Source organism: Pipistrellus kuhlii, unplaced genomic scaffold, assembly GCF_014108245.1.
Source record: "Pipistrellus kuhlii isolate mPipKuh1 unplaced genomic scaffold, mPipKuh1.p scaffold_m20_p_14, whole genome shotgun sequence".
NCBI lineage: Eukaryota > Metazoa > Chordata > Mammalia > Chiroptera > Vespertilionidae > Pipistrellus > Pipistrellus kuhlii.
This window is the reverse complement of record NW_023425449.1, coordinates 28,549,574-28,571,111: the sequence shown is the minus strand read 5'-3', so window position 1 is coordinate 28,571,111 and position 21,538 is coordinate 28,549,574. Positions and strand designations below refer to the sequence as shown.

At 39.5% G+C, this 21,538-nt stretch overlaps 1 protein-coding gene across 2 annotated transcripts in view; it reads right to left on the bottom strand.

The window, feature by feature from the left end:
- The window catches only part of NKAIN3 (sodium/potassium transporting ATPase interacting 3), a 405,119-nt gene that overhangs the window by 105,032 nt on the left and 278,549 nt on the right, over positions 1-21,538 (bottom strand). The gene's annotated exons all lie outside the window — the stretch shown is intronic.

Genomic DNA, 21,538 nt, shown 5'->3' with positions numbered 1-21,538 from the left:
AGTTCTTTAGATGTTCACTTTTTAACTTTGCATTCAAAATAGGACCTTTTCTAAAGAAAACATTAAAAAAAGATGAACAAAAATAGACCTGAATACAGGAAAGCATTGATCAGACTGTCAAACCTCAGAGGGAAGGTGAGGGGAGGATGGTGGTAATGGGGAGAGATCAACTAAAGGACTTGTATACATGCATATAAGCCTAATTAGTGGTCATGGACAATTGGGGGCATATGTGGGGAGGAGTTTGGGATGGGAATGAGGTGATGAGGACAAATATGTGATACCTTAATCAATAAAGAAATAAAAAAGAGTAGCAATGTTAATCACTGTTTAACTTCTTTTCAATTATCATCCATACATTCAATATTTCAATAGTTAATCCCTACTTTTGCAAGCTATGGTATACTCCAGCTGCTAAGACTATACAAAAATACATTTTTGGTCAAGATGGTTATGTAAACAAACATATATTAGGTCTAGTAATGATTAATGTCGTTTTCTAATACTTTTTTAAATCGAATTTATTTAAACAATACAACAAAATTTAATCAACAATATAGTTGCCATTGTTTTCTACTACTTGTGCCCAACACTCAGGAAGCATTTTAATCCCTCTGTTGTAAAATTCTTGTGATTTTGATGCAAAAAATTCGGTCAATGCATTTTTGAGGCATTCTTCATTATTAAATTTTTTTCCAAGAAGAAAGTTTTGCAAAGAACGAAACAAATGGTAATCGGAAGGGGCAATATCAGGAGAATATGCAGGTTGAGGGAGAACTTCCCATTCCAACTGGCGCAGTTTTTCAGCAGTGATTCTTGCAGTATGCGGTCGTGCGTTATCGTGGTGAAGAATTACGCCCTTCCGATTAATCAGCGCAGGTTCTTTTTCTCTTAAAGCTTGGGCTAACCTTTCCAATTGGGCACTATACACTGCACTTGTAATGGTTTGGTTAGATGGTAAAAGTTCATAATGAAGAATTCCTTTAAAATTCCACCAAACACACAACATCACTTTTTTCGCATGCAAGTCAGGTTTTGGCGTGGGCTGTGGAGCCTCATTTTTGTCCAACCATTGAGGCCACCTTTTCAAATTAACATACAGCACCCATTCTTCATCTCCGGTAACCATTTGCTCTAAAAACGGCAAACGGTTTTGACGAGAGAGGAGCGAACTGCAAATTGTGACTCTTTGATTACGGTTGTTGTCGGTCAACTCATGAGGAACCCATTTTCCAAACTTTTGGACTTTGCCAAGTGCACACAATTGATTGGAAATGTTTTTTTGTGAACAATTTAAAGTTGTCGCAAGCTCTTGTTGGGTAATTTGAGGATTTTGCACCAAAAGAGCTTGAAGAGCTTCTTGATCAAAATTGGACACACGGCCTTGACCACTCTTGTCATCTAACGAAAAATTTTCCTCGCGAAATTTCTCAAACCAACGCTGGCATTTTCTGGCGCTAACTGCATCTTGACCAAGAGCACTACAGATGTTTTTTGCAGCCTCACTTGCTTTTCTTCCTAATTGGAACTCGTAAAGCATGCAGTGCCGAATATGCTCTTCATCCGCCATCTTCTTAGCCCTAGTTTTGCAACAAAAACCAAACCAAACACAAACTTTTTCAAGCAAAACTTGTTAATTGCACTTCACACGTTCTGTAGATACCACGTGTTTGAAGGTTATGTCAATACAAGTCAACGCCAAGCAAGATTTTAAACGAATGTTTAAAAACGACATTAATTATTACTAGACCCGATATATTTTAGTTCCCTTCTTGAACTTCATTAAAAACCAGTAAGAGTTTAAAGAATGTAAGTGTGCAAGGTGAAGCCAGGCTTTACCTTCTAGGTGGGAAACTAGAAGACTCCTTTTGGGCAATCTGCTCACCTGCAGAGCCATACCACATCTATCACCCAAATAGGAAGAAGATAGGCAGGAAGACTCATAGCTTTGAGCAATCCCTTCCCCACCTATTAAATATGAGCCTGCAACTAAGGATTATTGGACATTTGAATCAAGCCACTAAGGTGGGGGATAGAAACCACAGCAATCAGGGGAAAACAGATGACATACTTGTAAGAACCAGACACCTTCATGGCAAAGATAACTCCTTTTTTTTTTTCTAGGAGAAAAGACTGTCCTTCATAACCACAGAGAATAAAAAGAAAATATTATGACTATGAAGTAAGATTAAGATTTCATAAAAAGGAAACTTTGGAGGAAAATAATATTTGGGGAATTAAAATATGATACTGTAAACAAAAAGCTCATTTAGAAATGTTAAAAAAATAAAGTTAAAGCACTGACCAATGTGGCTCATTTGGTTGGAGTACCATCGCATAAACCAAAGGTGGCAGTTTTAGTCCTTATTGGGATGTGAGAAGGAGGCAGCCAATTGATGTTTCCCCCCCCCCCCCAAAAAAAAAAAAAAAACAAAGTTAAAGAAATCTCCCAGGGTATACATTTTTAAAATATGAAATATAATAAGGAAAAGATAAGGAAATTAGAGATCCAACCAGGTAAGATGGGTACCCAAATATCAGTTTTCATGAAATAGAGAAGGGGAAATTTAAAGGCAAATGAGCAACAAATTCATTTAAGAAATATTTCTCCAATGTAGGAACATGAGTTTTCATGCTGAAATAGTCCACCAGTACAGGGGGAAAAATGAGTCAGTATCAAATCAAACCATCTAGACATTTCAGAGCCTATGAACACAGAGAAGGTTCTACAAATTTCCAGGGTGAGAGGACCAGCCACATAAAAAACGTTGGACTATAAAATGGCTTTGGTCTTCTCACCAGCAACATGGGATGCTGAAGAATATGGAGAGAATATTAAAAACACACACATATAATTTCCTCTTTAGAATTTTATATCCAGACAATTAATAGATCAAGTGCAAAATTTGAATGAGATATTTCAGACATGAAAGTTCTAAAATATTTACTTCTGTGCACATTTACTCAACATACTTATAGATGTGCTAATGAAGACATGCTGCATGAAAATGAGAGTAAACAGAGGACAGAAAAGAAGAGAAGCAAAGGTAATGTTCAGCATGCTATTGAAGGGAGGTCTTTTCATGGGAGCTGGGCCTATAGGTTAACACATTTAGATTGAGTTACATCAAAGGATTGGAGAAAGGAATTCTGAGTGAATGAAATTGAGAATTAATTTCAGATTAATCAATGGATGATAAAATTTTGTTAAATATTACTGTTTCTAATATCTTGAAATGATAATTAGAAAAGTCAGCAAACCAAAGACAATGAGACACCAAATAAGTTTAAAAAGTTGTTCAGGAAAGAAAAAGTATTTATATTGTACCGCACAATGGCTATAAATACCATTTTTATAGTCATTATAAAATAAACATAGAATATTAAGTAAATTAAGATAAAACAAAAAATAGCAATTCATCATGCTAATTTGCAAGAATAGATGTAGAAGCCTATATTGAATGCTTCTATAGCTGAAATGGTGTTTTGATCTTAAAAAGCCAAATTATGATATTGTTATTATTAAAATGATATTGTTAAAATGAAAATAGGAACTTGCTTCAGAAAATTCTAGTGAAAGATGACCAAAATGGTGGATATTATGAGATTAAGCAAGTGTATGACCTGGTTAACTGTGATTTTAGGTAATGTATTTTTAACAAATTAAGGTAATGAATGTTTGTACTGCATGCAAGGTAGAGGCAATTAAATTTAGTAGCTCTGTCATGGAACAATACCCCCGTTCCCCCAAGCCCTGGAAATAATGAGCTCCAGTGGAATATATTATCCTAATGGTGCTCATTGCCATGATGCTACACAATGAAAGAAATGAAACATGGTGCAAATGAAGGCAATCATTAATGCTGGCAATTTGATTCAATGCAGCATAATTCCCTGTGGTTTTTATTTTTAATTATTCTGTTATTAAATAGTTTCCCATGCACACTCAGGCCCAGCAGAGGCAATCATAAACTGAGGATCACTTTGTAGCTCCACACAGGTAGCCTAGGGTCAGTCACAGGAAGCATTTGATACTGGTCTGCACAAGAGTTCCTCATAAGAGGCCCCCAAAACCAACACACCCGGGGGCCTGCTTCAGACAGCATCAGAGAAGGATGCAATTATTCACAAGTGTCATATCCAAAGGGAGGTCTTGGCAGGCACCAGGAACCATGGAGGTGAGTCCTGCTTTGTGTAGTCCACATCTACACATCAGCTCATACTCTGTGGTACAGGTTGATCCTCACAGTCAGCCAGATTGAGGGTTGAACTCGCACATAAATGGACCAATAGAAGTCAAGACTCAATTACAACAGGAGGACTCACATAGCACACACAGGGGACATTCCTGGAACACCCAGCTCAGGTGATCAAGGAGACTGCACCACTGGAAGGAGAACCTATTTGAAGAAATAATAACTGAAAACTTCCCTATGAAAGAAAAGCTCAGGAAGCATAGAGAATCCCAAACAAGATGAAAGCCAAGAGGCCCACACACAGACACATCATAGTTAAAATGGCAAAGTTTAAAGACAAAGAGAGAATCTTAAATACAGTAAGAGATAGTTCATTACCTATAAGGGAGATAGCTGATCAATTATTCTCTCTTATCATTGATGCCTCTATCTCTCTCAATATGGATCCAGCCATACAATAAAAATATCATACATCATGATCAAGAAGGATTTATTCTGGGGATGCAAGGTTGGTACAGTATCAACAAATCAATAAATGTGATACACCACATAAACAAAATGAAAAAATGAAGGATAAAAATTACATGGTCATATCAATAGATGCAGATGGATAAAATCTAGCACCCATTTATAATAAAAACTTTCAACAAAGTAGGAAGAGAGGGAACATACCATAATGTAAAAAAGGCCATATATGACAAACTCACATCATACTTAATGGGCAAAAAACCTCAAAGCATTTCCTTAAGATTAGGAACAAGACAGGGATATTGGCTTTCACTACTTTTATTCAACATAGTTCTGTTAGTTCTAGCCACAGCAATCAGACAGGAAGAAGAGATAAAAGGTATCCAAATTGGAAAGGAAAAAGTAAAACTGTCATTATTTAAAGATGCCATGATACTGAATACAGAGAACCCTAAAGATTTCCCACACACAAAAATACTACAACTGACAAATGAATTCAGTAAAGTAGCGGGATACAAAATAAATATGTAGAAATTAGTTGTATTTCTATATGCCAACAATGAACCATCAGAAAGGAAAAATCAGAAAACAATTCCCATGTATAACTGCATAAAAAATGATTCAAAAGAAAACCTTAAAATATAATTGTTTAAGTATTATAGTAATTTTGCTTAATGGTTGTAAAATAAGAAAAATTACTATAGCATCTATTAAAGTGTACATTATATCTATAGGTATATTTTTCTTCTAATAAAGAGCAGACCATAAAAAATACCTAGGAATAAATTTAACTAAGGATGCAAAAGACCTGTACTCAGAAAACTATCAATATTGAAGAAAGAAACTGAAGAAGATATAAAAATAAGTGGAAGCATATACTATGTTCATGGATAGAAATAATTAACATAATTAAAATGTACACACTGCCAAAACCAGTTTGGCTCAGTGGATAAAGCTGTCAGAAGAGAGGTGTGTTGGGGGTAGGAGAAAAGCTGAAGAGAGTAAGCAAACAGACACCAGAGGCAGACAAGGATGATTACCAGCGGGAAAGGGCAAAGGGATGTAGAAGAAGGTAAAGGCAGGATAAATGGTGATGGAAGAAGACTTGATTTGGATGGTGAGCACACACATATGCAGATGATGTATTATAGAACGATACACCTTAAACCTATATCATTTCACTAACCAATGTCACCTCAATAATTCCATAGAAAAATTTAAAAAATGGAATCTAACTTTCAATATCATAATTACCAAACATTTATTTGTAAAGAATGTCCACAATTTCCACATTAAAATATTTTCCCAACACATTTGACACTTCCCCCTCATTTTTAAAAACATTGTATTTGTATGGCCAGATGTCTTAAAATAAATGATTTCTGAATGGAATGATACCAAGACTAATTGGTTTAGAAGTTGCATTTTTATGTCAAAAATAATGCACCACTGATCTTTTTTGATTCTAAAGTGAGCATGGGCAGCCATGGCTGAACTGAAAACTGCATGGTTTTATTGGATATTCTACATTCACTCAACTTCCAATATTCTTGGTAGCAAGCCTTCAAGTGCAAAGACATTGTGAGGCTTACCGAGAGAAGCAAGGTGTGACTACTGACCTGAAAATGGCTGATCATCTAGACCGGAAAACAGGTGTGTAAAGAATCAGATCAAACACAAAAGAATGAAGAAAGCTCTCTCAATATCCCCGCCAGCAAACATGGCTGCTTAGCCCATTGGGTGCCTTAGTGGAATCAGAAGAAAAAGATGCACGCATGGATGGCCGCAGCTCTGTGCACCCTGCACACAGCGGGGCAAGTTGCACTAAGTCAGTGTTTTGGAACTGAAGGGAAAAACCACTTCCAAATGGGCAAGCTTCCAGGAAGGCTTCCGGGAAGAGGTGGCATTTGGATTTGGAAGGATGCACAGCATGTCTGTGAGGAGAGAAGCCTGGGAAGTACAGTCTGTCTTTCATTCTGGCCCATTTCCAAAGGATGAAACAGAGACCTGGAGACTCATTGTGAAGAAATCTAATTTGAACAGCTGAGGCAATTGTACCCTCCTCATCCATTTTCCACACAGGACTGACTCTGCTGCCTGTGACTCGGCAAGTTTAGCACCCCCCATTTACTCAACGCTGAAAATAGGATTTTACTGTTCTTTCGATAGAGACAGAGCACATGCGTGAGCACAGGAAATCACTGATCTGTGGGGAGCCTCCCTCGCTTGGCATTTCACTGCCCGCCAAGTTTCTCAGCTGTCTGTCCATGTGAAGGAACCCCTGTGTTTCCACAACTCAGAACACATGGAATGCCCACATCTGAGATTTTTCTAATTGAGAGTTAGAAAGTGTGACTGAAGCATACGTGGCCCCAGTAAACTGTTGGGAAGAGGCTGTGAGTTTTCTGACAAATGACTGGGTATGTGTGGTAGAGAGGGGGACATCAGACACTGCACCAGACTGAGACTCCGCTGGTCTGATGCCATGTTTGAAAACGCCCAGATGGCCACATTGGAACACGGATGCACTGAGCGGCATTGGGAATCAGATTGAGGGGAAAGAGTCTGGGGCCAAAGAGAAGTTCCAGTACAGTGATTAAAAAAGGTTACAACCGAAGCAATGCCCGAGGATTAGTAAAAGGTAAATCTGGCTGGGTTAAATGCTGACCTTCAACAAAATAATTTACCTTTCAGCAACCACAGAGGGGGTTTGTAGGAGGAAAGACTAGCTGCGTATAGTGTCACAGCCAAGAGAAAGGATCAAAATGCAAACATAATATTTAGAAATAGTCTCTGGCCAGGCGCATCATGGAACAGCTAGTGTCCATAAAATAACTGCATGGGAGACAATGTCCTAAAAATATAATTTTTTTTTAGTTTGGAAAATATGGTCTGATGATGAAGTGTTTTATTTTGTCTACAACAGAGAACATGTAGCATTTTCAAACTGATTTTTGTTGAAAGTCAATCAACTAAACAACTCAAAAAAAGTTAATGGATTATATTGTTTTAAAATATGCTATGATAGGTTTATTTTTTAAAAACTGGACAAACGAAAGAATGTGCTTTAGATCATGGATGTGAGCTTTTTACACACATACATATTTTTGCATCTCCAGTTTCTTTGCCAAAGGTGATGATTAATAGGTGATTCAAGCTTTAAATAATATATGTTCATTCAATTGATCATCCTGATTGAATTAGGGGATGAATGGGAAAATATATTTTTTTCTGGGAGCCTGTGCAGTATTTCACAGTTCATAAAACACGCTCACATTTCAGTGAAATTGTCCTGTGGCAATGCTGGAGATAGCGTTTCTCCATCTTTAAGCTGAGAAAACTGCAATGCGGAGTTGTGACAACCTGACCCAAAGCACCAACGCTTCAGCCATAGATCTGGGCTCGGCTTGATCTGGAGGTTCCCTGACTGGGCAGCTTCCCTGGGAAGCTTCTCTGAATGATCAGGTAGATTCAAGGCCAAAAAAAAAAAAAAAAAAAAAAAAAAAAAGCCTCAGACATTTCTTCCCTTTGCCCTCAACTTCCTCAAGTGGACTGTTGTAGCAGAGAAGTGGCCAGCTACCTAAAGTCTTTCTGAATTTGAAAGTCACCACCAAGCAATGAAATAATCACATTTAAACAAAATCTTGTTCTAAAAATATTGAGTCTAAATAATAGCTCATAGGTTGTCTATTTTTCCACTCTGCGTGTTGGGTAAGTGTGAGTAGCATAAAGTACTGTGAATTTACCTTTTTGTGGTATTCTACCACAAAGACCACAGTTCCTGAGTGACTAATCATAATTTCAGAAATGTTAATCACAGCCAACAAGTTTAAATACCTTCCTTAGCGACAGCAAATGACAGGGCAAGGATGAATAAATCATGGAGAAGGGAGCTTATGCTTTTGAAGATCTTAAGTTCAATGAACACATCTCTCCCCCCCCCCTCCCCCCAGCTCTTCCCTCCCCTCAAAGTGTAGAGAAGGAGGTGGAAGACAAGCAGATATTTGAAAGTATTCGATGTGTAGTTTCCCAATTAGTTATAGTAGCAATCATTTAATCAGAATTTCTACAATATCAAAAGCAGTTTATTTCATTAGCACTAATTCCATTTTGAAGGGCAATGTCAATAAAACATATATTTTTAATTGCATCATCATCCATGGTTTAATAAAGATTCTCAATGTAACTGGCTTAGAATTAAAAGTATAATTCTAGAGAAACCTAGCAATGTGCTTTATAATAATGCATTATGTCATACTAATTTCTTGAACTTGTTTGAGCATCTTTAAATAGCTTTTGTGGGGCTATGTAAAATTAATTTCCTAATTTTCAAAAGTAGGAAGCAAAATTATGTAAATGATTGGTGACATCTTGAAAAAATATTTCATTAGAAATGATGCATAACTATCCCAAGGGAGGTCACAGGCATTTAGCACCTATCTAATGACAATAACATAAGATTTATTTCTTTGATAGGGATAGGTTAGTTGATGGATAGCACAGAGCAATAGTTGCTCAGGACTAGGTCTTAAATTGGCAAAAAATAGTCAATATTTTAAGGTAGAAAAATGTGAAATTTGAACAACAGGTAATTGGCTTAATACCGACATATCACATTACTTCAATGGTGCTTATTAATAAATTGACATCAACCACAGGAGAGGTTTTCAGAAGAGTGCATCTCTTCATCTGTATTTTTCCAATTACTTAGATTTCTTAAGTAAAGAAATAGAGGGCATACTCCTCCTCGATTAGTAATTAACTTTATGATTAGTAAATGTGCCATGCTGAATCAAAATTATCTTGATGTGATGTAGCCATGGGCAGAAGTCTACCAAATTAATATTTAGTGGGGAAAATACAAGGTTGCACACTAGATTGTATGCAGTGGGGAATACGTAGCCTGTTAGTGTCAGGAATTAAATTTGATAGGAACTCCATATGAATCATTCATATAGCCTCAAAAAAAAGCAATCGTCTTAGGCTGAGTTAATAAAAGCAAAACATCTGGTAGTAAGCGGGTGGTTGTCCTCTGCCCTGTGCTGCAGGGACCACCCAATTCTGGGTGCTGCTCTGCAGGAGGAGATAGAAGGGACTCAAATAATAGACGAACTTGACCTTATGTCATATGTGCCATCATCTCAATGTTCACCCTTTCCGATAGACTAAGCACTCAAGTGGAGCATGAAACTCTCTTTCAATATTTGATAATCTGTTATTTAGAAGCAAGGTTTTTGTACAAGTAAACTTTTTTCACTTTGCAAGGGCATCATCACACTAATATATATATATTTTTTTTTTTTTTTTCTTGACTCTATGTGTGAAAAATAAAAACCCTTTTCCACCATTTTTACTTTCCTTTTTATTTCCTTTGAATTTCTCAATATTTACTGATTTAATGTTGTTTTTAGATCCAATTTATAGTCAACTAACTTTTTTACATTATTTTGGGTGTATAGGCGAGTCAGTGAACAAAATAGACAAGATTCCCTGCCCTTAAGGACCATATGTTCTAGCATTTGGGAGGTGCAAGAGGTTTGAAGGAAGGGAGAGACAAACAACAAAAAGTTAATATAAATAGGCAAATTATTAAGTAGCAGAGGTCCAATGCACAAAAATTCATACAAGAGTAGGCCTTCCTTCCCCAGCTGCCAGTACTGGCTTCCCTCTGGCACCCAAGACTGGGGCCATCTTTCCCCAGGGATGCCTGCAGGCACCCAGGACCCTGGCTGGTTTCCTTCCTGCCCTGGCTTTGTCAGGAAAGATGTCCGGAAGACATCCAGTCTAATTAGCATATTACCCTTTTATTATTATAGATGTTAGAAAGTGACACATTCTATAAAAAAAGAGAAAATAGTGTTCATTGGAGGGGGTGGTTAAGGAAGTTTGCAATTTTAAACAGGGGGTGGTGCGGATAGTCTTATTGAGAAAGTGATATCTGAGAAAAGTCTTGAAGGGGAGGCAGGGAGTCAAGAGAATACCTTGGAAGAAAATACCAGATATGCAAAGGCCCCAAGGTAGCCATTCTTCCTAAAGTAGGAGAAGGCTATAGTGACTGAAGCAAATAGTAGGACAGAGAATGAAGATAAAATGGTAATAGGGGGTTGGGAGATCATGAAGGACATATAGGCTGCTGTCAGAACTTGGCTTGGACTCCAAGTGGAATATTTATTCCATGCAGCATATTAAAAAGAGAGCTTCTGTGATCCGAGCTATGTTTTAAAATGATCACTCTGGCAACAGTTTTGAAAATAGACAGCATAGAGATAAGCATAAAGAAATTCAAGTTTCACCCACTTATTCCCTGTAAAGTAAAAAGGAAGCAATTTAACACTGTCATTTAATATTTATTATATACCCTATTAGAGTTTTACTAGGAAAAGATGTAACAGGACATATCACAAAGAAATCATAGAAATATAGGACTGGAAGATATCTTGAGAAACAATCTATTCTACCTTGCCTCAATGAGATAGTATTCCAATAAATGATTTCAGACATATATGAATCTGCTTTATGTTAGAATACTTCTAATAAAAGAAATTTCACAGCTCCTTATCATCCACACTCCAAAGCTTCACAGATGTCTCTATCAGAATTCTTCTTTCTGTAAATTACACTTTTATTCTTTATTCTTCTTTAGTTTCTTTATTTTAATGGGAACTTAGAACAAAGAGTACTCAATGTATAATCAAAACTTCAGATTGCTAATGACATAGGGGTCTAACCTGACTAGCATCCTGTGTTACCTCTGGTCACACTGCCTCTGTGTAGAAATTAAGGAGCAGTTGTTGACCCTCCTTTAGCTCGTTGGAAGAAATGATCTCTGAAAGTCCAGGATCTACTATAATTAGAGTCATTGTCGATATTATTCTCTTCTCAATAGAAATGAAGAATTATTTCAATCCTTTACTAGGATTTAACTCAGCAAGATCCTGTATGTTGCCTAAAGGAAGCATTAAGTCATTGATTTTGAGTCAGGGGGAAAAACATTTGGAATTCACCAAAAAGTTTTAATCCAGATTTATTCTTACTCTATTACAATGAACAGCCTTTAAGGAGAAAAAAATCCTGACCATAATTTAAAAGAAGTTTAACAGATTGAAAGGTATCCTTTAAGAAGAGGAAAAAGAAAAAGGTAAAGATAAAAAATTATGAACAACAAATACATATCTATCAGCAAGTGAATCTAAAAATCTAGTGAATAAAAAATCTGATGAACAGAACTAGTGAATATAATAGAATCAGGGGCATAGAAAGAGAGTGGACTGACAATACTTAGAGGAAAAATGGTGTGGGGGATGCAGAAAGACTGGACAAAAATTGTACACCTATGGATGAGGACAGCAGAGGGTGTGGGGGAACCAGGTGGAGGGGAGCTAAGGGGTGAAAAAAAGAGGAAAAATTGTAATAATTTGAACAATAAAGATTTAATTAAAAAAAGTTTAACAGAACAGTTCAATGTAGTTAACATAGATTCCCTTCAAAATATAGTGTAGGTGTTAAATCAGTGTTGAAATTAGATATTTGTCTGAATGAAAATTTTCTAGAAGACTACTAAAAATTAAAAATCAATAGCGTAGGTTTTTAATTTAAACAGTGTTTTGTTTTTTGTTTGTTTGTTTTTTTTGTTGTTTTTTTGAGTGTGTGTGTGTGTTTGGGAGGTGGGAAACAAACTATATGATTTTAAAAAATTAAAATCTCATGTGGTCTTGATATCAGAGGAGTGACAGCAGAAATGGCAGCATTGACCATGGTCCTTGTAAGTATCCCAGATAAGGTCATGCATCAATGAATCCTAAGGTCCCACTTCCCCCTGAGTTCAGCTTTCAAACCTGAGAAAAGTTTCCCAAAACCACATGGCAACAATGGCTAACATTGTGCAAAGCATTGAGTCCATGTTGACCATACGTGAAGTGGAGTTCTTGTCTTCACTCCTATATTTCCAAGGCTTGTTATTAAAACCATTCATTCTAACTAAGCTCCAGGCTCAATTTTGGATTTATTGTCAATTAATCCTCTGCCCTTTCAAGCCCTCACTGAGTACTGTGGATTCCATTTTCAGAGATGCCCAATATTTTTTGCTCTATGTCCACCGACAATTTCCTGCTTCACTTTATTATTATTATCACCAGCCTAGGTGATCTCAGTACCCTCCTAACTGGTCTCTTGTATACGCTTTCCTCTCTAATTCATTCTCCATGCTGTTCCTGTACTTATTTTCCCAAAGCTTTGCTCCTATTATTTGTTTATTAAGTATCAATGAACCATAGCCAGATGCTATGAACTGTAGGTGCTGGTGATGTGGAGGCAAATAAGACTTGGCCTTTCACCTGTGGAAATTGCCATTAAATTTAGCAGAGAGATGTAATTAAATGATTACAACACAGTATACTTAATGGTTCATTATGAGCATGCACACAGTGTGCCATGGTCATAGAAGAAAGGGGACCAAGGCTGCCTACAGTGATGAGGAAAGTCTTGGCCAGGAGAAGGTGATACGAAATCTGTGTACTGAGGGATAGGTAGGCTTGCACGAGGCAGACACTAGAGAAATGTTAATTCTAGGTGGAGAGACCAATATTTGGAGAGACACGGAGAAATGAGATATCATAAGTTTGAAGAGCTCTAACTTTACCAGTATTGCTAGAGCACTGATGTGAATTAAGAACAGTAGGAGAATTGACAAGAGAGGCTGGGCAGGAACCTCTCTAGGCTGGGGTTCATGTGGAAGACTATGCAACTTTATTCCCTGTTTCATAGTTAATGGAAGTAATGGAATAATATTTGGTTTTAGGAAGATTGCTCCAGGAAGTGTTCTACTCATTTACCAAATGGGCCAGGAATTGACAGGAAGGAGACCAGTTAGTCTCATGCCAGAGTCCAAGGAAGAAATTATTAGAGCATTCCAGGTCAGTGAAGAAATGCCAGGGGGTAGACCCCATTCTGGAGTCTGCCACCTGGAGAGTTTTAATTGTGTCTTCATTTGCTTGATCAGAATTCAATTAATGCAACTTTTTCTTTTTTGTTTTGTAGGATTGCTCAGATGTAGCTCAAGTCATTGTGTATTTCCATGTAAATGACATTTATTCTTTTCTTTTCTTCAAGTACATATACCTCATGTTTCCCCTCGGCTCATGATTTTTAAATTGGGTTCCTTAGGACCTTAAGAGTACTAGTAGTTAGAGGTGCTTCAGGGTCCTTGTAAGAGGTGCTTAGAAAGGATGGATAGGAGGCCACAAGCAATTTCTCTTCACTTCAACAAAGCCAACTCTGCTTTTATTTGCTTTATTTGTGTGAGGCTCCACATAAGATTTTGTTTGAAAAAAGGTGTTTAAGCAACTTTGCTCAAAGAAATGGGTAAGACTTGCATTTTAGTATTCACTTAGTATTGACATCAGACTTGGAAGAACAGCCTAATCCATTTTATGCCAAGATGTGGAGAGAGGCTGGCTTGAGCCTTTGACAAGACAATGGAGAAATACTATCCTATATAATATACAAATTGTCCCCTAGGTAGTTTGACTGACCAGGAGTTCAACAGCTTGCTATGATGTGCTCTGACTACCAGGGATGGTGCAAATCAAAGGAAGTCCCCGATTAGCCCTCATCACCAGCCAGGCCTAAGGACCCTACCGATGCATGAATTTCATGCACCAGTCCTCTAGTATATCATATGACTACAAGTCACATGAGGATGAGGTTTCTGGGGTTAAGTATACATAAAGGTCAAAAGTCACATTGAAAAGCTTGCTCTTTCCAATCTTTCCAGATAAAAAACTTCCTCTTATAATGAGGCATAAATTCTTAGGTTGTGGGGAGCACATTATGGAATGCTTTAAAGAGATATAAAGTATTTTACTTAAATATGACTTGGTCAAGATACAATTTTAATATCAATGAAATCATATTCCAATTAAAATTAGGTGAGCTGAATTATCTCTGTCCTTCCTACATAACTCAGAGAATCAAAGGAACCACAGCCACAGCTAATAAATGGAGCATTATAATAACACTGGTGGCCCGGAACATGAAATTCGTGCATGGGGGCAGGGGAAAAATGTCCCTCAGCCTGGCCTGCACACTCTCCAATCTGGGACCCCTCAGGGGATAACTGGCATTTGAACATTCCTCTCATAATCCAGAACTGCTGGCTCCTAATCACTCACCTGCCAGCCTGATTGTCCCTAACTGCTCCCCTGCTGGCTTGATTGCCCCTAAACACCTCTGCCTCGGCCCCACATCTTGGACTCAGGATTCCCTCTTCCAGCCAACCACAGGCACCTGGGATCCGGGCTTCCCTCCCTCTGGTCAGCCATAGGCACCCAGGCTGGCTGCAGCTGCAGGGTGTGGTGGGCAGGTAGCTTTGCCTGGGCAGCAGTTGCAATGCGGGGACCTGGGACCACAAGGTGGGTGGATTCTCTGTCTCCTGAGCCATAGCCAGCTACAGGTACTGGTGCTCAGGACTGCAGGGTAGGCAGCTTCTCTGTTTACCAGGCTGTAACCAGCCACAGGTACTTGCACCTGGACCACAGGCAGGCGGCTTCTCTGTCTCCCTGGGATGCAGTGTGGACAACTTCTCCAGCTGTCTATGGCCTGGGATCATGGGCAGGCTTCTTCATCTCCTGGGCTACAGCCAGCCTCGGGCACTGGTGCCCAACTTCTCCAACTCCTACAAGCCTGGAGAGGTGGGGCTGCTGCCATGTTTTCAGGTTATTTTGCATACTCACTCTGATTAGCTGGCAGCATAGTGGAGTGATGGTAATTTGCATATTTCTCTTTTATTAGTGTAGACTAGAGGCCTGATGCACCAAATTTATGCACTGTGTATGTGTGTGTGTGGGTGGGGGGGGATGGAAAAGAGGGGATGGTGTCCCTCAGCTCAGCCTGCACCATCTCCAATCTGGGACTGCAGACTCCCAACCGCTCACCTGCCTGCCAGCCTGATTACCCCCTAACCACTCCCTTGCCAGCCTGATCGACGCCTAACTGCTCTCATGCTGGCCTGATTACCCATAACTGCCTTCCCTGCCAGCCTGATCGCTACCAACTGCTCTCCCCTACTGGCCTGGTCACCCCCTACTGCCCTCCCTGCTTGCCTGGTCTCCCCAACTTCTTTTCCTCCCCTGCAGGCCCAGCCACCCCTAACTGCCCTCCCTTGTTGGCCTGATCACCCACAACTTCCTTCCCCTGCCAGCCATCTTGTGATGGCAATCTTTGACCACATGGGGGTGGCCATCTTGTGGGAGGGTGTGAGGGTCAATTTGCATATTACCTCTTTATTATATAGGATATTGGGTACTAGTAACATATTAGTAACTAATAATTCATTTTTAGACTCATGTGACTTGTTATGTAAGAAAGCGGTCTATCCCAAGCCTTGATGAATCTTGCTAGGAAACCAAGTAAAAAACAATGCAAAGTAGTCTCTTCCCTTTTGTATCAACAAGTGGCCTTAGATGAGGCAATAGAGAAAGACAGGTCCCAGAACATGTCTCAAATATACCTAATGTTTCTCCCTTGGAGATTTCTGAAAATTATGTTTAAAGTTACAAAGTTTTGAAATCTGGAGACCATTGGAAATCTATGTGAAAACATGCAAGCCCTTGGTTTGATTTAACTTGGGCCATAATGCCCACCATTGTAACTCCGCCTCGACTCACTCCACTCGGCTCGCTCTCTAAGCCACATGTTTGGAACAGCGTTTAGAATTGAGAAAATGGAATGACTCTCTTTCTCAAGTCATATCCCAGATCAGAGGCACTTAAGACCCTCCCAGGTTCATTTGAGTCAGCTTCTCTACAATAACACCTGCTTCATGTGGAAAGCATTTCCATGAAGGAGGGGATAATGGGTAATGTGAGATGAGAAAGTACAGGTTGCTACTTAGCTTTTAAGAATCTAAGAAAAACACTGAACTGCTTACTTGAAACTGTGGAACTCTAAGAGACGTGAACGTTTCTAAAGGCCCGGGGGAATCGGACAACTTGATCCTATATAATAGGTGGCAGGGATCCGGAGTCTCATAGCCTTCTGCGTTACAACAGGGGAGCAAGTCGTTATCTTCATAACATATCCCATGGCTTCTGGTTAGGATCCAAAGTGGCAGGGAAGACTATGGAAATTGGTGAAGCCGTTAGCGAGCATAGTGCTGCTCTCCACCTGTGTGAGGCAATAACACCGACAGCTGCTTTCCCATCTTCCCTCGAAGATGCTGTGAGGCTCCTGACTTTGCACATTGCCCAGAGTGTAGCTCATTCAGACAGAGTGAGGCAGGTTGCTGCCTCGTCAGTGGACCGCTCTGCTTGTGTGAAATATGCACAGCTGTCAGGGGCAACCGGATGGGCTCTGCAAACTGAGAGATGGGCTGAGAGTCCCTCGGTCACCACGCTCAGTTTCCTACCTACCCAGCGTCTGGACCACTGTCTACTCTTCAGGGCTGCCGGCCAGGCAGATGGAGACAGAGACAGAAACTTCCATGGAGGCGCTGAGGCTGAATACCTCGTGCTTTGCAGTGATGAACTTGGAAACCATCCCAGATTGTACATCTGCCTTGGCATAATAGCTTGTACTTCAGAGAATGAGGCTTTCAAGGGAGACAGTGAGAACAACTACTTCTATTCACAGAGGGAGGGTGACATCTCTTCCTTCTTTCAAGGACAAGTGCTGGCCTTGTTGCGCTCTGCCCCCGTCATTGTAGCTGCTGGTGCATATGTGTAGTCAGGAAGTGCCAACTTGGCCCATAGCCCCATTGGGGGAGAGGGAGCCCCGCGGTGGGGTCCACAGCACAGCCAGCTCCTCCAAAAGAGACTGCTTGGGCTGGGGGTGTTCGCCTGGAAGGGAGACCACAGGAAACAGGTAGCAAGGTCAAGGAGCTTGTTTCACTCATCGCTCATCAACTCGTAGTATCCGTGTTTCCTCTTTTTGTTGTTTTTATTTGCTTGTTTGTTTTTCAGTGAAGTGACCAAGTAACAATGTCAATGAGCTTCTTTTGGTTATCTTATCATTTTCCTTAGGAAATGTATACTGGGTTAGTCATCTTACTTCATGATCAAATCTCACATCTGTATTCAAATGTAGATCAGGGTCAAAAGGACAGAAATACAAAAGTAGACAGTCTGATAGGGGCATGGGAAATCTGGGCACCAGGATGAGGTTGGTAGGAACAGCTGAATGCTCTTCAAAGTCTGCTCCTCACTATATAAGATATAATGAGCTCCAAAGAGATCCCTTTTATAAAGACAGAGGAAGAGACTTTTAAGAACAAGCACATAATTTAAGATTTTTTAAAAATCCTCACCTGAGGATTTATTTTTCATTGATGCTAGAGAGAGAGGAAGGGATAGGAGGAGAAAGAGAGAGATATACACCAATCAGTTGCCCTCCATTCACACCTTGACAAGGGATTGAACCTATAACCTGGATATGTGCCCTGATCATGAATTGAACCTTTAATCCTTCAGTGCATGGGACAACTCTCTAACAATCGAGGTATGTCAGCCAGGGCATATTTAAGATTTAAAAACCCTGCTGGTCCTTTAATCAGGAAAACATTGGTTGTTGAATGTACATTAACAGGAAAAACTATGTAAAGTAATTGTTCAAGAACTTCTAATGGGATCAAATCCATGCCTGCCTGAAAGGCAACAATGTACAGGCAATGTCCAAGTGTAAATTCTTCTTAAAACTAGGAGAAATGGGAAGATGTGAGATGAAATCAGACTGCTGAATTAAATACTGGTGAGTGTGGGAGGAAGGAGAAAGAGACCTGGTCTCTGGGTGCCATGTTTTATGATCAGAAGCACATAGCCAACTAGACAGAATATCCATAAGACCGACAGCTTTTATTTCAGGCATCTACTTACAAGGCATGATCACAACACAAGCACTTTTGGTCAATTCACAATAACAGTAGGTCTAGGAATGAGCAGAAATGTAGAAACTATCTAGCCATCATAACTACCTTTAAAATAAGGCCCCAAAAGTAAAGGGGTTATAGTTTCTGTTAAGACTTATTTCCCCCTCAACATTAAAGAAACAAATGCAACAGCAAATTAAAAGCAGTACATAGACTGTGTGAATTCCAAACAGAATGCACATTTGCAGTTATTTTACAAGTTGAAAGGGACTTAAAAACTTGAAAAAGAATTTTAAACAATATAAAATCTTTATGATCAGCCTAGAAGTTTACTTAAGGAAAGATAGTTCAATGTTCGATATTTTAGTAGGAAAAACGAAGCCATCCATAACTGTGCTATCTGAAGAAATGATGAAAACATGGGAATGTTTATTCCTGAGATAAAACAGATTATCACACCGTATGTGTTTGTATGATCACATTGTGTGTGTGTGTGGTGTGTGACAAAAAGGGGACTTGTTCTTTATGAGTCCCTTTGTAGAGTGCTCTTAGGACCCTGGTATTTTCTAACTTTGTAATCCAATGCTCACTCTGGATATACTGTATCTCCTTAAGACATTTGTTTTATTTGCTGATCTTATTCCAAGGTCTTATTCCAGGTCTTATTCCAGGGTTTGGAGCAGGAGAAATGCTAAATCAATATTTTCTGAGAGAATGAATGAGTTTGGACCTTTACGAGACAGAAACAATAGTTAGCAAACATTTACCATGACAAACACTATGCCAGGTATTTATATATATTTATTTCATTTCATCTTCCCTGTGATTCTGATAGATACTATCAGCTCCATTTTGGAGATGAAGCAGCTGAAGCTTACAGAGACTGCCTGCACCATCTCTGTCTGTCTCGCTCCAAGCCCATTGTTTCTCAGACAATGATGGCCATCCTTTGCTGCCCGTAATGGAAACAGATGCCAACTCAATAGAGGATGGACTCTGTAAGAAATCTAACAATTTGGGGATGCACTCTCTTATGAGGAACTGAATTATCTGTCACGGGAATTATGGAGTCTACTTGACCATCTGTCAGGAACATATAATAGAGAAGACAGGAAAGGAGGTTGAATTAGAAAACCTCTAATGTTCCTCTCAATGCTCAAACTTTAATTTACTGTCTAGCCATATGCTGAAGCGGCAGAATAATACAGTTCTTCCCCCTCTTGGGATTTCCTCTTTCACTCTTCCTCTTGAAGCAGATGGTTGCTATTGTGCTGGTTGCCCCGGGAGGAGGGTGCAAACAACAACCAGAAAGAAGTCTGCAGTCTCCTGGCTTTTCCCTTTCGGAAGCCTCAACTTTTAGGGGAAGCTGAAAGATCAGGGCCACGAACAAAATATTTGAAAAAGAGATTTTAAAAAGAGAGCACATGGCTTCCCTACATGCTTGAAGGAGATAATCTGGACTGGTGGATTAGAAATGGATGAAGGAAGAGTAGAGCAGTTAATGATAAGTAAGGTGCTGATGCTTCAAAGATAGAGATACCCATAAGTACCCTTCTTGGGTAGAGCCATGTGAAAGAAAAACTACCCCAGTAAGGGTGTGAGGGGCTTAAAAATACAATAGACCACACTCATTTTCAGGTTAAAACCCTGGGGAGATAGAAGGACCCTGTGAAGTGTTGTCTGCACGGAGTGTCTAGGCATATACAGCCAGCAAGAGCACCAGGTGACCCAAGATAAAACAGATACCCCCTAACCCAGAGCCTTGGCCCTTCAGGAAAATCTCCAAGCTCAGACACAGCTCTGGGGAAGGGAAGGAACTTTAACAGGAACAGGAAGTGTAGAGTAGGGGCATGAGGATTTGTTATGAAACTCAAAGACTAATCGAACCAAAGATGGAAGATTTCTTTTTAATCCCTGTCATTCCTGTGTTTTCTGTGGCAGTTAGCTAGTTAAAATGAAGCACACATTCTTCCAAAGAGAATACTTTAGTGTGTGTGTTCTGAATAATTTAAATGTGATCATGTGATGAAATTCACACTTGAAAGAGATGAACATGTTTACTTAGGAGACTGTTTTGATTGATTTTCCATTAATTCTTCTAACACACACACACACACACACACACACACACACACAAACACACCGTATTTTCTGGCGTATAAGACAACTTTTGAAACGCAAAAAGTCAACCGAAAATTGGGAGTTGTCTTACACGATTATATCCCGAAAAATGTCTTGATATGCCGCTAAACGAATTTTCCAACTCCATCCCAAAAATCGTCTGGATATGCTGCTAAACGAATTTTCCAACTCAATCCCACACCAATCACTGCAAGGCTGCTCGGACTGCCTCTCTAACTCAGCCAATCCAAGCAGGCTTTTTATGCATGCAAATTATACATGTTCTGTACCCGAAGCTACACTGTGTTCTAGTAAAAAGCCTGCTCAGATTGGCCAGAGTCAGAGAGGTGGTCTATTATAACCTTTGAACCTTTGCTTGTTGTGATTAGCTCACCGTGGTACATACAGTTGCAGCACAGGAACGTTCTGTGTATCAGGACACATACAGTGAGTTAAAAGATACCGTAGCTGCTGTATCAGGACACATACAGTGAGTTAAAAGATACCGTAATAGAACATTCTGTGCTTAGCTGAAGCTACAGTACTGTATAACCTCGGCCTAAAAGATTAGTGAGTGTACAACAAATGGCTGGTAGAAAAGAACAAATCCTCATGCCCCTACTCTACACTTCCTGTTCCTGTAAAGTTCCATCATGGCTCCAGCAAGAAGAAGGAAATTTGAAGCCAGTTTCAAACTGAAAGTTGTAAACTTTGCCAAGGAACACAATAACTGTGCTGTGGCAAGACAATATGGAGTAACAGAAAAGATGGTCCAAGACTGGAAAGCAAATGAAGATGCATTAAAGAGTATGCCAAGGAGTAAGTGTGCATTAAGAAGAGGCACCCCTTATTGGCCAGAACTCAAAAAAGCATGTAGCAGACATGGTTCTTGAGC